This window comes from Electrophorus electricus, chromosome 13 (genome assembly GCF_041902795.1).
Source record: "Electrophorus electricus isolate QZ-2024a chromosome 13, ASM4190279v1, whole genome shotgun sequence".
Classification (NCBI taxonomy): domain Eukaryota; kingdom Metazoa; phylum Chordata; class Actinopteri; order Gymnotiformes; family Gymnotidae; genus Electrophorus; species Electrophorus electricus.
In genome coordinates this window covers 22665318-22682679 of record NC_137509.1, presented here as the reverse complement: position 1 = coordinate 22682679, position 17362 = coordinate 22665318, and the positions used below count along the sequence as shown (strand labels likewise).

At 36.8% G+C, this 17362-nt stretch overlaps 1 non-coding gene and 21 pseudogenes across 1 annotated transcript; all 22 read right to left on the bottom strand.

Moving 5' to 3' along the window:
• Window positions 1-326: 326 nt before the first annotated feature.
• On the bottom strand, window positions 327-445 carry LOC145648757 (5S ribosomal RNA; annotated as a pseudogene).
• Window positions 446-1235: 790 nt separating this feature from the next.
• On the bottom strand, window positions 1236-1354 carry LOC145649266 (5S ribosomal RNA; annotated as a pseudogene).
• A 352-nt stretch (window positions 1355-1706) lies between these two features.
• Window positions 1707-1825, bottom strand: LOC145650731 (5S ribosomal RNA; annotated as a pseudogene).
• Window positions 1826-2617: 792 nt separating this feature from the next.
• LOC145649787 (5S ribosomal RNA) lies at window positions 2618-2736 on the bottom strand (annotated as a pseudogene).
• A 353-nt stretch (window positions 2737-3089) lies between these two features.
• Window positions 3090-3208, bottom strand: LOC145643765 (5S ribosomal RNA). Its single transcript, XR_014116075.1, has one exon. It is a non-coding gene; the product is annotated as a 5S ribosomal RNA (ribosomal RNA).
• A 571-nt stretch (window positions 3209-3779) lies between these two features.
• On the bottom strand, window positions 3780-3898 carry LOC145649205 (5S ribosomal RNA; annotated as a pseudogene).
• Window positions 3899-4689: 791 nt separating this feature from the next.
• On the bottom strand, window positions 4690-4808 carry LOC145649591 (5S ribosomal RNA; annotated as a pseudogene).
• A 791-nt stretch (window positions 4809-5599) lies between these two features.
• Window positions 5600-5718, bottom strand: LOC145649590 (5S ribosomal RNA; annotated as a pseudogene).
• Window positions 5719-6509: 791 nt separating this feature from the next.
• Window positions 6510-6628, bottom strand: LOC145649589 (5S ribosomal RNA; annotated as a pseudogene).
• A 1225-nt stretch (window positions 6629-7853) lies between these two features.
• Window positions 7854-7972, bottom strand: LOC145648759 (5S ribosomal RNA; annotated as a pseudogene).
• Window positions 7973-8323: 351 nt separating this feature from the next.
• LOC145650838 (5S ribosomal RNA) lies at window positions 8324-8442 on the bottom strand (annotated as a pseudogene).
• Window positions 8443-9014: 572 nt separating this feature from the next.
• Window positions 9015-9133, bottom strand: LOC145646922 (5S ribosomal RNA; annotated as a pseudogene).
• Window positions 9134-9923: 790 nt separating this feature from the next.
• On the bottom strand, window positions 9924-10042 carry LOC145649779 (5S ribosomal RNA; annotated as a pseudogene).
• A 352-nt stretch (window positions 10043-10394) lies between these two features.
• Window positions 10395-10513, bottom strand: LOC145650730 (5S ribosomal RNA; annotated as a pseudogene).
• Window positions 10514-11304: 791 nt separating this feature from the next.
• Window positions 11305-11423, bottom strand: LOC145650570 (5S ribosomal RNA; annotated as a pseudogene).
• A 353-nt stretch (window positions 11424-11776) lies between these two features.
• Window positions 11777-11895, bottom strand: LOC145648298 (5S ribosomal RNA; annotated as a pseudogene).
• Window positions 11896-12685: 790 nt separating this feature from the next.
• Window positions 12686-12804, bottom strand: LOC145650049 (5S ribosomal RNA; annotated as a pseudogene).
• A 572-nt stretch (window positions 12805-13376) lies between these two features.
• LOC145648727 (5S ribosomal RNA) lies at window positions 13377-13495 on the bottom strand (annotated as a pseudogene).
• A 791-nt stretch (window positions 13496-14286) lies between these two features.
• LOC145648758 (5S ribosomal RNA) lies at window positions 14287-14405 on the bottom strand (annotated as a pseudogene).
• A 1007-nt stretch (window positions 14406-15412) lies between these two features.
• LOC145643967 (5S ribosomal RNA) lies at window positions 15413-15531 on the bottom strand (annotated as a pseudogene).
• A 571-nt stretch (window positions 15532-16102) lies between these two features.
• LOC145643966 (5S ribosomal RNA) lies at window positions 16103-16221 on the bottom strand (annotated as a pseudogene).
• Window positions 16222-16793: 572 nt separating this feature from the next.
• LOC145649542 (5S ribosomal RNA) lies at window positions 16794-16912 on the bottom strand (annotated as a pseudogene).
• Window positions 16913-17362: the final 450 nt, after the last annotated feature.

Here is a 17362-nt window from a genome sequence, read left to right as displayed (position 1 = left end):
CATAGCAAATATGATCAAAGACCAATCTGACAATTTTTTTTTATTAATCCCTGCACTTGACATTCTAGAATGGTATCTTGAATGTAAATTAAATGATGCAATAAAAGCTTACAACATCTGGTATACGGAGGCACAAACAGACAGTTTTTTGATGAATCACTGCACTTCACATTCAGGCATGTGAGTTGGAGAGTAAATGAAAGTGATGCAAAAAAAACTTACAGCATCGGCTATTCCCAGGTGCTAACAGATAGTTTTTTTTATTAATCACTGCACTTCACATTTGAGCATGTCAGCTTGAAAGTAAATTAAAGTGATGCAAGAAAATCTTACAGCACCTGGTATTCCTAGGTAGGCTCCCACCTCAGTACTATCCAGGCCCAAACTTGCTTAGCTTCCAAGGTCAGATGAGATTGGGCGTTCTCAAGCTGGTGTGGCCGTGAGCCTTAAACACTTACTCAAATTGCCTAATCATAGCAAATATGATCAAAGACCAATCTGACAATTTTTTTCATTAATCCCTGCACTTGACATTCTAGAATGTTATCTTGAATGTAAATTAAATGATGCAATAAAAGCTTACAACATCTGGTATACGGAGGCACTAACAGACAGTTTTTTGATGAATCACTGCACTTCACATTCAGGCATGTGAGTTGGAGAGTAAATGAAAGTGATGCAAAAAAAACGTACAGCATCTGCTATTCCCAGGTGCTAACCGATAGTTTGAGTTAATTATTCACTGCACTTCAAATTTGAACATGATATCTTGAACATAAATTAAAGGGATGCAATACAATCTTACAGCACCTGCTATTCCCTGGTACTAAAATATTTCTATTTAATCTGTACACTTCACATACAAGCTTGTCAGTTGCAGATTAAAGTAAAGTGATGCAACAAAAACTTACAGCATCTGCTATTCCCAGGTGCTAACAGATAGTTTTTTTAATTAATCACTGCATTTCACATCCTAGCATGTCATCTTGACAGTAAATTAAAGTGATTCAAGAGAAGCTTACAGCATCTCATAGTCCAAGGTGCTAACAGATAGTTTTTGATGAATCACTGCACTTCACATTCAGGCATGTGAGTTGGAGAGTAAATGAAAGTGATGCAAAAAAAACTTACAGCATCGGCTATTCCCAGGTGCTAACAGATAGTTTTTTTTATTAATCACTGCACTTCACATTTGAGCATGTCAGCTTGAAAGTAAATTAAAGTGATGCAAGAAAAGCTTACAGCACCTGGTATTCGTAGGTAGGCTCCCACCTCAGTACTATCCAGGCCCAAACTTGCTTAGCTTCCAAGATCAGATGACATTGGGCGTTCTCAAGCTGGTGTGGCCGTAAGCCTTAAACACTTACTCAAATTGCCTAATCATAGCAAATATGATCAAAGACCAATCTGACAATTTTTTTTATTAATCCCTGCACTTGACATTCTAGAATGTTATCTTGAATGTAAATTAAATGATGCAATAAAAGCTTACAACATCTGGTATACGGAGGCACTAACAGACAGTTTTTTGATGAATCACTGCACTTCACATTCAGGCATGTGAGTTGGAGAGTAAATGAAAGTGATGCAAAAAAAACGTACAGCATCGGCTATTCCCAGGTGCTAACAGATAATTTTTTTTATTAATCACTGCACTTCACATTTGAGCATGTCAGCTTGAAAGTAAATTAAAGTGATGCAAGAAAAGCTTACAGCACCTGGTATTCCTAGGTAGGGTCCCACCTCAGTACTATCCAGGCCCAAACTTGCTTAGTTTCCAAGGTCAGATGAGATTGGCCGTTCTCAAGCTGGTGTGGCCATAAGCCTTAAACACTTACTCAAATTTCCTAATCATAGCAAATATGATCAAAGACCAATCTGACAATTTTTTTTTATTAATCCCTGCACTTGACATTCTAGAATGTTATCTTGAATGTAAATTAAATGATGCAATAAAAGCTTACAACATCTGGTATACGGAGGCACTAACAGACAGTTTTTTGATGAATCACTGCACTTCACATTCAGGCATGTGAGTTGGAGAGTAAATGAAAGTGATGCAAAAAAAACGTACAACATCTGCTATTCCCAGGTGCTAACAGATAGTTTGAGTTAATTATTCACTACACTTCAAATTTGAACATGATAGCTTGAACATAAATTAAAGGGATGCAATACAATCTTACAGCACCTGCTATTCCCTGGTACTAAAATATTTCTATTTAATCTGTACACTTCACATACAAGCTTGTCAGTTGCAGATTAAAGTAAAGTGATGCAACAAAAACTTACAGCATCTGCTATTCCCAGGTGCTAACAGATAGTTTTTTTTTATTAATCACTGCATTTCACATCCTAGCATGTCATCTTGACAGTAAATTAAAGTGATTCAAGAGAAGCTTACAGCATCTCGTAGTCCAACGTGCTAACAGGTAGTTTTTGATGAATCACTGCACTTCACATTCAGGCATGTGAGTTGGAGAGTAAATGAAAGTGATGCAAAAAAAACTTACAGCATCGGCTATTCCCAGGTGCTAACAGATAGTTTTTTTTATTAATCACTGCACTTCACATTTGAGCATGTCAGCTTGAAAGTAAATTAAAGTGATGCAAGAAAAGCTTACAGCACCTGGTATTTCTAGGTAGGGTCCCACCTCAGTACTATCCAGGCCCAAACTTGCTTAGTTTCCAAGGTCAGATGAGATTGGGCATTCGCAAGCTGGTGTGGCCGTAAGCCTTAAACACTTACTCAAATTGCCTAATCATAGCAAATATGATCAAAGACCAATCTGACAATTTTTTTTTATTAATCCCTGCACTTGACATTCTAGAATGGTATCTTGAATGTAAATTAAATGATGCAATAAAAGCTTACAACATCTGGTATACGGAGGCACAAACAGACAGTTTTTTGATGAATCACTGCACTTCACATTCAGGCATGTGAGTTGGAGAGTAAATGAAAGTGATGCAAAAAAAACTTACAGCATCGGCTATTCCCAGGTGCTAACAGATAGTTTTTTTTATTAATCACTGCACTTCACATTTGAGCATGTCAGCTTGAAAGTAAATTAAAGTGATGCAAGAAAATCTTACAGCACCTGGTATTCCTAGGTAGGCTCCCACCTCAGTACTATCCAGGCCCAAACTTGCTTAGCTTCCAAGGTCAGATGAGATTGGGCGCTCTCAAGCTGGTGTGGCCGTAAGCCTTAAACACTTACTCAAATTGCCTAATCATAGCAAATATGATCAAAGACCAATCTGACAATTTTTTTTATTAATCCCTGCACTTGACATTCTAGAATGTTATCTTGAATGTAAATTAAATGATGCAATAAAAGCTTACAAGATCTGGTATACGGAGGCACTAACAGACAGTTTTTTGATGAATCACTGCACTTCACATTCAGGCATGTGAGTTGGAGAGTAAATGAAAGTGATGCAAAAAAAACGTACAGCATCTGCTATTCCCAGGTGCTAACCGATAGTTTGAGTTAATTATTCTCTGCACTTCAAATTTGAACATGATAGCTTGAACATAAATTAAAGGGATGCAATACAATCTTACAGCACCTGCTATTCCCTGGTACTAAAATATTTCTATTTAATCTGTACACTTCACTTACAAGCTTGTCAGTTGCAGATAAAAGTAAAGTGATGCAACAAAAACTTACAGCATCGGCTATTCCCAGGTGCTAACAGATCGTTTTTTTTTATTAATCACTGCACTTCACATTTGAGCATGTCAGCTTGAAAGTAAATTAAAGTGATGCAAGAAAAGCTTACAGCACCTGGTATTCCTAGGTAGAGTCCCACCTCAGTACTATCCAGGCCCAAACTCGCTCAGCTTCCAAGGTCAGATGAGATTGGGCGTTCTCAAGCTGGTGTGGCCGTAAGCCTTAAACACTTACTCAAATTGCCTAATCATAGCAAATTTGATCAAAGACAAATCTGACAATTTTTTTTATTAATCCCTGCACTTGACATTCTAGAATGTTATCTTGAATGTAAATTAAATGATGCAATAAAAGCTTACAACATCTGGTATACGGAGGCACTAACAGACAGTTTTTTGATTAATCACTGCACTTCACATTCAGGCATGTGAGTTGGAGAGTAAATGAAAGTGATGCAAAAAAAACGTACAGCATCTGCTATTCCCAGGTGCTAACAGATAGTTTGAGTTAATTATTCACTGCACTTCAAATTTGAACATGATAGCTTGAACATAAATTAAAGGGATGCAATACAATCTTACAGCACCTGCTATTCCCTGGTACTAAAATATTTCTATTTAATCTGTACACTTCACATACAAGCTTATCAGTTGCAGATTAAAGTAAAGTGATGCAACAAAAACTTACAGCATCTGCTATTCCCAGGTGCTAACAGATAGTTTTTTTAATTAATTACTGCATTTCACATCCTAGCATGTCATCTTGACAGTAAATTAAAGTGATTCAAGAGAAGCTTACAGCATCTCGTAGTCCAAGGTGCTAACAGATAGTTTTTGATGAATCACTGCACTTCACATTCAGGCATGTGAGTTGGAGAGTAAATGAAAGTGATGCAAAAAAAACTTACAGCATCGGCTATTCCCAGGTGCTAACAGATAGTTTTTTTTTATTAATCACTGCACTTCACATTTGAGCATGTCAGCTTGAAAGTAAATTAAAGTGATGCAAGAAAAGCTTACAGCACCTGGTATTCCTAGGTAGAGTCCCACCTCAGTACTATCCAGGCCCAAACTTGCTCAGCTTCCAAGATCAGATGAAATTGGGCGTTCTCAAGCTGGTGTGGCTGTAAGCCTTAAATACTTACTCAAATTGCCTAATCATAGCAAATATGATCAAAGACAAATCTGACAATTTTTTTTATTAATCCCTGCACTTGACATTCTAGAATGTTATCTTGAATGTAAATTAAATGATGCAATAAAAGCTTACAACATCTGGTATACGGAGGCACTAACAGACAGTTTTTTGATGAATCACTGCACTTCACATTCAGGCATGTGAGTTGGAGAGTAAATGAAAGTGATGCAAAAAAAACGTACAACATCTGCTATTCCCAGGTGCTAACAGATAGTTTGAGTTAATTATTCACTACACTTCAAATTTGAACATGATAGCTTGAACATAAATTAAAGGGATGCAATACAATCTTACAGCACCTGCTATTCCCTGGTACTAAAATATTTCTATTTAATCTGTACACTTCACATACAAGCTTATCAGTTGCAGATTAAAGTAAAGTGATGCAACAAAAACTTACAGCATCTGCTATTCCCAGGTGCTAACAGATAGTTTTTTTAATTAATCACTGCATTTCACATCCTAGCATGTCATCTTGACAGTAAATTAAAGTGATTCAAGAGAAGCTTACAGCATCTCGTAGTCCAAGGTGCTAACAGATAGTTTTTGATGAATCACTGCACTTCACATTCAGGCATGTGAGTTGGAGAGTAAATGAAAGTGATGCAAAAAAAACTTACAGCATCGGCTATTCCCAGGTGCTAACAGATAGTTTTTTTTTATTAATCACTGCACTTCACATTTGAGCATGTCAGCTTGAAAGTAAATTAAAGTGATGCAAGAAAAGCTTACAGCACCTGGTATTCCTAGGTAGAGTCCCACCTCAGTACTATCCAGGCCCAAACTTGCTCAGCTTCCAAGATCAGATGAAATTGGGCGTTCTCAAGCTGGTGTGGCTGTAAGCCTTAAACACTTACTCAAATTGCCTAATCATAGCAAATATGATCAAAGACAAATCTGACAATTTTTTTTATTAATCCCTGCACTTGACATTCTAGAATGTTATCTTGAATGTAAATTAAATGATGCAATAAAAGCTTACAACATCTGGTATACGGAGGCACTAACAGACAGTTTTTTGATGAATCACTGCACTTCACATTCAGGCATGTGAGTTGGAGAGTAAATGAAAGTGATGCAAAAAAAACGTACAACATCTGCTATTCCCAGGTGCTAACAGATAGTTTGAGTTAATTATTCACTACACTTCAAATTTGAACATGATAGCTTGAACATAAATTAAAGGGATGCAATACAATCTTACAGCACCTGCTATTCCCTGGTACTAAAATATTTCTATTTAATCTGTACACTTCACATACAAGCTTATCAGTTGCAGATTAAAGTAAAGTGATGCAACAAAAACTTACAGCATCTGCTATTCCCAGGTGCTAACAGATAGTTTTTTTAATTAATCACTGCATTTCACATCCTAGCATGTCATCTTGACAGTAAATTAAAGTGATTCAAGAGAAGCTTACAGCATCTCGTAGTCCAAGGTGCTAACAGATAGTTTTTGATGAATCACTGCACTTCACATTCAGGCATGTGAGTTGGAGAGTAAATGAAAGTGATGCAAAAAAAACTTACAGCATCGGCTATTCCCAGGTGCTAACAGATAGTTTTTTTTTATTAATCACTGCACTTCACATTTGAGCATGTCAGCTTGAAAGTAAATTAAAGTGATGCAAGAAAAGCTTACAGCACCTGGTATTCCTAGGTAGAGTCCCACCTCAGTACTATCCAGGCCCAAACTTGCTCAGCTTCCAAGATCAGATGAAATTGGGCGTTCTCAAGCTGGTGTGGCTGTAAGCCTTAAACACTTACTCAAATTGCCTAATCATAGCAAATATGATCAAAGACAAATCTGACAATTTTTTTTATTAATCCCTGCACTTGACATTCTAGAATGTTATCTTGAATGTAATTTAAATGATGCAATAAAAGCTTACAACATCTGGTATACGGAGGCACTAACAGACAGTTTTTTGATGAATCACTGCACTTCACATTCAGGCATGTGAGTTGGAGAGTAAATGAAAGTGATGCAAAAAAAAACGTACAACATCTGCTATTCCCAGGTGCTAACAGATAGTTTGAGTTAATTATTCACTACACTTCAAATTTGAACATGATAGCTTGAACATAAATTAAAGGGATGCAATACAATCTTACAGCACCTGCTATTCCCTGGTACTAAAATATTTCTATTTAATCTGTACACTTCACATACAAGCTTGTCAGTTGCAGATTAAAGTAAAGTGATGCAACAAAAACTTACAGCATCTGCCATTCCCAGGTGCTAACAGATAGTTTTTTTAATTAATCACTGCATTTCACATCCTAGCATGTCATCTTGACAGTAAATTAAAGTGATTCAAGAGAAGCTTACAGCATCTCGTAGTCCAAGGTGCTAACAGGTAGTTTTTGATGAATCACTGCACTTCACATTCAGGCATGTGAGTTGGAGAGTAAATGAAAGTGATGCAAAAAAAACTTACAGCATCGGCTATTCCCAGGTGCTAACAGATAGTTTGAGTTAATTATTCACTACACTTCAAATTTGAACATGATAGCTTGAACATAAATTAAAGGGATGCAATACAATCTTACAGCACCTGCTATTCCCTGGTACTAAAATATTTCTATTTAATCTGTACACTTCACATACAAGCTTGTCAGTTGCAGATTAAAGTAAAGTGATGCAACAAAAACTTACAACATCTGCTATTCCCAGGTGCTAAGTTTTTTTAATTAATCACTGCACTTCACATCCTAGCATGTCATCTTGACAGTAAATTAAAGTGATGCAAGAGAAGCTTACAGCATCTCGTAGTCCATGGTGCTACCAGATATTTTTTTTGATGAATAACTGCACTTCACATTCAGGCATGTGAGTTGGAGAGTAAATGAAAGTGATGCAAAAAAAACTTACAGCATCTGCTATTCCCAGGTGCTAACAGATAGTTTTTTTTATTAATCATTGCACTTCACATTTGAGCATGTCAGCTTGAAAGTAAATTAAAGTGATGCAAGAAAAGCTTACAGCACCTGGTATTCCTAGGTAGGGTCCCACCTCAGTACTATCCAGGCCCAAACTTTCTTAGCTTCCAAGATCAGATGAGATTGGGCGTTCTCAAGCTGGTGTGGCCATAAGCCTTAAACACTTACTCAAATTTCCTAATCATAGCAAATATGATCAAAGACCAATCTGACAATTTTTTTTATTAATCCCTGCACTTGACATTCTAGAATGGTATCTTGAATGTAAATTAATGATGCAATAAAAGCTTACAAGATCTGGTATACGGAGGCACAAACAGACAGTTTTTTGATGAATCACTGCCCTTCACATTCAGGCATGTGAGTTGGAGAGTAAATGAAAGTGATGCAAAAAAACCTGACAGCATCGGCTATTCCCAGGTGCTAACAGATAGTTTTTTTTATTAATCACTGCACTTCACATTTGAGCATGTCAGCTTGAAAGTAAATTAAAGTGATGCAAGAAAAGCTTACAGCACCTGGTATTTCTAGGTAGAGTCCCACCTCAGTATTATCCAGGCCCAAACTTGCTTAGCTTCCAAGGTCAGAGGAGATTGGGCGTTCTCAAGCTGGTGTGGCCGTAAGCCTTAAGCACTTACTCAAATTGCCTAATCATAGCAAATATGATCAAAGACCAATCTGACAATTTTTTTCATTAATCCCTGCACTTGACATTCTAGAATGTTATCTTGAATGTAAATTAAATGATGCAATAAAAGCTTACAACATCTGGTATACGGAGGCACTAACAGACAGTTTTTTGATGAATCACTGCACTTCACATTCAGGCATGTGAGTTGGAGAGTAAATGAAAGTGATGCAAAAAAAACGTACAGCATCTGCTATTCCCAGGTGCTAACAGATAGTTTTTTTAATTAATCACTGCATTTCACATCCTAGCATGTCATCTTGACAGTAAATTAAAGTGATTCAAGAGAAGCTTACAGCATCTCATAGTCCAAGGTGCTAACAGATAGTTTTTGATGAATCACTGCACTTCACATTCAGGCATGTGAGTTGGAGAGTAAATGAAAGTGATGCAAAAAAAACTTACAGCATCGGCTATTCCCAGGTGCTAACAGATAGTTTTTTTTATTAATCACTGCACTTCACATTTGAGCATGTCAGCTTGAAAGTAAATTAAAGTGATGCAAGAAAATCTTACAGCACCTGGTATTCCTAGGTAGGCTCCCACCTCAGTACTATCCAGGCCCAAACTTGCTTAGCTTCCAAGGTCAGATGAGATTGGGCGTTCTCAAGCTGGTGTGGCCGTAAGCCTTAAACACTTACTCAAATTGCCTAATCATAGCAAATATGATCAAAGACCAATATGACAATTTTATTTATTAATCCCTGCACTTGACATTCTAGAATATTATCTTGAATGTAAATTAAATGATGCAATAAAAGCTTACAACATCTGGTATACAGAGGCACTAAAATTCAGTTTTTTGATGAATCACTGCACTTCACATTCAGGCATGTGAGTTGGAGAGTAAATGAAAGTGATGCAAAAAAAACTTACAGCATCTGCTATTCCCAGGTGCTAACAGATAGTTTGAGTTAATTATTCACTGCACTTCAAATTTGAACATGATAGCTTGAACATAAATTAAAGGGATGCAATACAATCTTACAGCACCTGCTATTCCCTGGTACTAAAATATTTCTATTTAATCTGTACACTTCACATACAAGCTTGTCAGTTGCAGATTAAAGTAAAGTGATGCAACAAAAACTTACAGCATCTGCTATTCCCAGGTGCTAACAGATAGTTTTTTTAATTAATCACTGCATTTCACATCCTAGCATGTCATCTTGACAGTAAATTAAAGTGATTCAAGAGAAGCTTACAGCATCTCATAGTCCAAGGTGCTAACAGATAGTTTTTGATGAATCACTGCACTTCACATTCAGGCATGTGAGTTGGAGAGTAAATGAAAGTGATGCAAAAAAAACTTACAGCATCGGCTATTCCCAGGTGCTAACAGATAGTTTTTTTTATTAATCACTGCACTTCACATTTGAGCATGTCAGCTTGAAAGTAAATTAAAGTGATGCAAGAAAAGCTTACAGCACCTGGTATTCGTAGGTAGGCTCCCACCTCAGTACTATCCAGGCCCAAACTTGCTTAGCTTCCAAGGTCAGATGACATTGGGCGTTCTCAAGCTGGTGTGGCCGTAAGCCTTAAACACTTACTCAAATTGCCTAATCATAGCAAATATGATCAAAGACCAATCTGACAATTTTTTTTATTAATCCCTGCACTTGACATTCTAGAATGTTATCTTGAATGTAAATTAAATGATGCAATAAAAGCTTACAACATCTGGTATACGGAGGCACTAACAGACAGTTTTTTGATGAATCACTGCACTTCACATTCAGGCATGTGAGTTGGAGAGTAAATGAAAGTGATGCAAAAAAAACGTACAGCGTCGGCTATTCCCAGGTGCTAACAGATAGTTTTTTTTATTAATCACTGCACTTCACATTTGAGCATGTCAGCTTGAAAGTAAATTAAAGTGATGCAAGAAAAGCTTACAGCACCTGGTATTCCTAGGTAGGGTCCCACCTCAGTACTATCCAGGCCCAAACTTGCTTAGTTTCCAAGGTCAGATGAGATTGGCCGTTCTCAAGCTGGTGTGGCCATAAGCCTTAAACACTTACTCAAATTTCCTAATCATAGCAAATATGATCAAAGACCAATCTGACAATTTTTTTTTATTAATCCCTGCACTTGACATTCTAGAATGTTATCTTGAATGTAAATTAAATGATGCAATAAAAGCTTACAACATCTGGTATACGGAGGCACTAACAGACAGTTTTTTGATGAATCACTGCACTTCACATTCAGGCATGTGATTTGGAGAGTAAATGAAAGTGATGCAAAAAAAACGTACAACATCTGCTATTCCCAGGTGCTAACAGATAGTTTGAGTTAATTATTCACTACACTTCAAATTTGAACATGATAGCTTGAACATAAATTAAAGGGATGCAATACAATCTTACAGCACCTGCTATTCCCTGGTACTAAAATATTTCTATTTAATCTGTACACTTCACATACAAGCTTGTCAGTTGCAGATTAAAGTAAAGTGATGCAACAAAAACTTACAGCATCTGCTATTCCCAGGTGCTAACAGATAGTTTTTTTTATTAATCACTGCATTTCACATCCTAGCATGTCATCTTGACAGTAAATTAAAGTGATTCAAGAGAAGCTTACAGCATCTCGTAGTCCAACGTGCTAACAGGTAGTTTTTGATGAATCACTGCACTTCACATTCAGGCATGTGAGTTGGAGAGTAAATGAAAGTGATGCAAAAAAAACTTACAGCATCGGCTATTCCCAGGTGCTAACAGATAGTTTTTTTTATTAATCACTGCACTTCACATTTGAGCATGTCAGCTTGAAAGTAAATTAAAGTGATGCAAGAAAAGCTTACAGCACCTGGTATTTCTAGGTAGGGTCCCACCTCAGTACTATCCAGGCCCAAACTTGCTTAGTTTCCAAGGTCAGATGAGATTGGGCGTTCGCAAGCTGGTGTGGCCGTAAGCCTTAAACACTTACTCAAATTTTCTAATCATAGCAAATATGATCAAAGACCAATTTGACAATTTTTTTTTATTAATCCCTGCACTTGACATTCTAGAATGGTATCTTGAATGTAAATTAAATGATGCAATAAAAGCTTACAACATCTGGTATACGGAGGCACAAACAGACAGTTTTTTGATGAATCACTGCACTTCACATTCAGGCATGTGAGTTGGAGAGTAAATGAAAGTGATGCAAAAAAAACTTACAGCATCGGCTATTCCCAGGTGCTAACAGATAGTTTTTTTTATTAATCACTGCACTTCACATTTGAGCATGTCAGCTTGAAAGTAAATTAAAGTGATGCAAGAAAATCTTACAGCACCTGGTATTCCTAGGTAGGCTCCCACCTCAGTACTATCCAGGCCCAAACTTACTTAGCTTCCAAGGTCAGATGAGATTGGGCGTTCTCAAGCTGGTGTGGCCGTAAGCCTTAAACACTTACTCAAATTGCCTAATCATAGCAAATATGATCAAAGACCAATATGACAATTTTATTTATTAATCCCTGCACTTGACATTCTAGAATATTATCTTGAATGTAAATTAAATGATGCAATAAAAGCTTACAACATCTGGTATACAGAGGCACTAAAATTCAGTTGTTTGATGAATCACTGCACTTCACATTCAGGCATGTGAGTTGGAGAGTAAATGAAAGTGATGCAAAAAAAACTTACAGCATCTTCTATTCCCAGGTGCTAACAGATAGTTTGAGTTAATTATTCACTGCACTTCAAATTTGAACATGATAGCTTGAACTTAAATTAAAGGGATGCAATACAATCTTACAGCACCTGCTATTCCCTGGTACTAAAATATTTCTATTTAATCTGTACACTTCACATACAAGCTTGTCAGTTGCAGATTAAAGTAAAGTGATGCAACAAAAACTTACAGCATCTGCTATTCCCAGGTGCTAACAGATAGTTTTTTTAATTAATCACTGCATTTCACATCCTAGCATGTCATCTTGACAGTAAATTAAAGTGATTCAAGAGAAGCTTACAGCATCTCGTAGTCCAAGGTACTAACAGATAGTTTTTGATGAATCACTGCACTTCACATTCAGGCATGTGAGTTGGAGAGTAAAGGAAAGTGATGCAAAAAAAACTTACAGCATCGGCTATTCCCAGGTGCTAACAGATAGTTTTTTTTATTAATCACTGCACTTCACATTTGAGCATGTCAGCTTGAAAGTAAATTAAAGTGATGCAAGAAAAGCTTACAGCACCTGGTATTCCTAGGTAGGGTCCCACCTCAGTACTATCCAGGCCCAAACTTGCTTAGTTTCCAAGGTCAGATGAGATTGGGCGTTCTCAACCTGGTGTGGCCGTAAGCCTTAAACACTTACTCAAATTTCCTAATCATAGCAAATATGATCAAAGACCAATCTGACAATTTTTTTTTATTAATCCCTGCACTTGACATTCTAGAATGGTATCTTGAATGTAAATTAAATGATGCAATAAAAGCTTACAAGATCTGGTATACGGAGGCACTAACAGACAGTTTTTTGATGAATCACTGCACTTCACATTCAGGCATGTGAGTTGGAGAGTAAATGAAAGTGATGCAAAAAAAACGTACAGCATCTGCTATTCCCAGGTGCTAACCGATAGTTTGAGTTAATTATTCACTGCACTTCAAATTTGAACATGATAGCTTGAACATAAATTAAAGGGATGCAATACAATCTTACAGCACCTGCTATTCCCTGGTACTAAAATATTTCTATTTAATCTGTACACTTCACATACAAGCTTGTCAGTTGCAGATTAAAGTAAAGTGATGCAACAAAAACTTACAGCATCGGCTATTCCCAGGTGCTAACAGATCGTTTTTTTTTATTAATCACTGCACTTCACATTTGAGCATGTCAGCTTGAAAGTAAATTAAAGTGATGCAAGAAAAGCTTACAGCACCTGGTATTCCTAGGTAGAGTCCCACCTCAGTACTATCCAGGCCCAAACTTGCTCAGCTTCCAAGGTCAGATGAGATTGGGCGTTCTCAAGCTGGTGTGGCCGTAAGCCTTAAACACTTACTCAAATTGCCTAATCATAGCAAATATGATCAAAGTCAAATCTGACAATTTTTTTTATTAATCCCTGCACTTGACATTCTAGAATGTTATCTTGAATGTAAATTAAATGATGCAATAAAAGCTTACAACATCTGGTATACGGAGGCACTAACAGACAGTTTTTTGATGAATCACTGCACTTCACATTCAGGCATGTGAGTTGGAGAGTAAATGAAAGTGATGCAAAAAAAACGTACAACATCTGCTATTCCCAGGTGCTAACAGATAGTTTGAGTTAATTATTCACTACACTTCAAATTTGAACATGATAGCTTGAACATAAATTAAAGGGATGCAATACAATCTTACAGCACCTGCTATTCCCTGGTACTAAAATATTTCTATTTAATCTGTACACTTCACATACAAGCTTCTCAGTTGCAGATTAAAGTAAAGTGATGCAACAAAAACTTACAGCATCTGCTATTCCCAGGTGCTAACAGATAGTTTTTTTAATTAATCACTGCATTTCACATCCTAGCATGTCATCTTGACAGTAAATTAAAGTGATTCAAGAGAAGCTTACAGCATCTCATAGTCCAAGGTGCTAACAGGTAGTTTTTGATGAATCACTGCACTTCACATTCAGGCATGTGAGTTGGAGAGTAAATGAAAGTGATGCAAAAAAAAACTTACAGCATCTGCTATTCCCAGGTGCTAACAGATAGTTTTTTTTATTAATCATTGCACTTCACATTTGAGCATGTCAGCTTGAAAGTAAATTAAAGTGATGCAAGAAAAGCTTACAGCACCTGGTATTCCTAGGTAGGGTCCCACCTCAGTACTATCCAGGCCCAAACTTTCTTAGCTTCCAAGATCAGATGAGATTGGGCGTTCTCAAGCTGGTGTGGCCATAAGCCTTAAACACTTACTCAAATTTCCTAATCATAGCAAATATGATCAAAGACCAATCTGACAATTTTTTTTATTAATCCCTGCACTTGACATTCTAGAATGGTATCTTGAATGTAAATTAATGATGCAATAAAAGCTTACAAGATCTGGTATACGGAGGCACAAACAGACAGTTTTTTGATGAATCACTGCCCTTCACATTCAGGCATGTGAGTTGGAGAGTAAATGAAAGTGATGCAAAAAAACCTGACAGCATCGGCTATTCCCAGGTGCTAACAGATAGTTTGAGTTAATTATTCACTACACTTCAAATTTGAACATGATAGCTTGAACATAAATTAAAGGGATGCAATACAATCTTACAGCACCTGCTATTCCCTGGTACTAAAATATTTCTATTTAATCGGTACACTTCACATACAAGCTTGTCAGTTGCAGATTAAAGTAAAGTGATGCAACAAAAACTTACAGCATCTGCCATTCCCAGGTGCTAACAGATAGTTTTTTTAATTAATCACTGCATTTCACATCCTAGCATGTCATCTTGACAGTAAATTGAAGTGATTCAAGAGAAGCTTACAGCATCTCGTAGTCCAAGGTGCTAACAGGTAGTTTTTGATGAATCACTGCACTTCACATTCAGGCATGTGAGTTGGAGAGTAAATGAAAGTGATGCAAAAAAAACTTACAGCATCGGCTATTCCCAGGTGCTAACAGATAGTTTGAGTTAATTATTCACTACACTTCAAATTTGAACATGATAGCTTGAACATAAATTAAAGGGATGCAATACAATCTTACAGCACCTGCTATTCCCTGGTACTAAAATATTTCTATTTAATCTGTACACTTCACATACAAGCTTGTCAGTTGCAGATTAAAGTAAAGTGATGCAACAAAAACTTACAGCATCTGCTATTCCCAGGTGCTAACAGATAGTTTTTTTTATTAATCACTGCACTTCACATTTGAGCATGTCAGCTTGAAAGTAAATTAAAGTGATGCAAGAAAAGCTTACAGCACCTGGTATTCCTAGGTAGGGTGCCACCTCAGTACTATCCAGGCCCAAACTTGCTTAGCTTCCAACGTCAGATGAGATTGGGCGTTCTCAACCTGGTGTGGCCGTAAGCCTTAAACACTTACTCAAATTTCCTAATCATAGCAAATATGATCAAAGACCAATCTGACAATTTTTTTTTATTAATCCCTGCACTTGACATTCTAGAATGGTATCTTGAATGTAAATTAAATGATGCAATAAAAGCTTACAAGATCTGGTATACGGAGGCACTAACAGACAGTTTTTTGATGAATCACTGCACTTCACATTCAGGCATGTGAGTTGGAGAGTAAATGAAAGTGATGCAAAAAAAACGTACAGCATCTGCTATTCCCAGGTGCTAACAGATAGTTTGAGTTAATTATTCACTGCACTTCAAATTTGAACATGATAGCTTGAACATAAATTAAAGGGATGCAATACAATCTTACAGCACCTGCTATTCCCTGGTACTAAAATATTTCTATTTAATCTGTACACTTCACATACAAGCTTGTCAGTTGCAGATTAAAGTAAAGTGATGCAACAAAAACTTACAGCATCTGCTATTCCCAGGTGCTAACAGATAGTTTTTTTTATTAATCACTGCACTTCACATTTGAGCATGTCAGCTTGAAAGTAAATTAAAGTGATGCAAGAAAAGCTTACAGCACCTGGTATTCCTAGGTAGGGTGCCACCTCAGTACTATCCAGGCCCAAACTTGCTTAGCTTCCAACGTCAGATGAGATTGGGCGTTCTCAACCTGGTGTGGCCGTAAGCCTTAAACACTTACTCAAATTTCCTAATCATAGCAAATATGATCAAAGACCAATCTGACAATTTTTTTTTATTAATCCCTGCACTTGACATTCTAGAATGGTATCTTGAATGTAAATTAAATGATGCAATAAAAGCTTACAAGATCTGGTATACGGAGGCACTAACAGACAGTTTTTTGATGAATCACTGCACTTCACATTCAGGCATGTGAGTTGGAGAGTAAATGAAAGTGATGCAAAAAAAACGTACAGCATCTGCTATTCCCAGGTGCTAACCGATAGTTTGAGTTAATTATTCACTGCACTTCAAATTTGAACATGATAGCTTGAACATAAATTAAAGGGATGCAATACAATCTTACAGCACCTGCTATTCCCTGGTACTAAAATATTTCTATTTAATCTGTACACTTCACATACAAGCTTGTCAGTTGCAGATTAAAGTAAAGTGATGCAACAAAAACTTACAGCATCGGCTATTCCCAGGTGCTAACAGATCGTTTTTTTTTATTAATCACTGCACTTCACATTTGAGCATGTCAGCTTGAAAGTAAATTAAAGTGATGCAAGAAAAGCTTACAGCACCTGATATTCCTAGGTAGAGTCCCACCTCAGTACTATCCAGGCCCAAACTTGCTCAGCTTCCAAGGTCAGATGAGATTGGGCGTTCTCAAGCTGGTGTGGCCGTAAGCCTTAAACACTTACTGAAATTGCCTAATCATAGCAAATATGATCAAAGACAAATCTGACAATTTTTTTTATTAATCCCTGCACTTGACATTCTAGAATGTTATCTTGAATGTAAATTAAATGATGCAATAAAAGCTTACAACATCTGGTATACGGAGGCACTAACAGACAGTTTTTTGATGAATCACTGCACTTCACATTCAGGCATGTGAGTTGGAGAGTAAATGAAAGTGATGCAAAAAAAACGTACAACATCTGCTATTCCCAGGTGCTAACAGATAGTTTGAGTTAATTATTCACTACACTTCAAATTTGAACATGATAGCTTGAACATAAATTAAAGGGATGCAATACAATCTTACAGCACCTGCTATTCCCTGGTACTAAAATATTTCTATTTAATCTGTACACTTCACATACAAGCTTCTCAGTTGCAGATTAAAGTAAAGTGA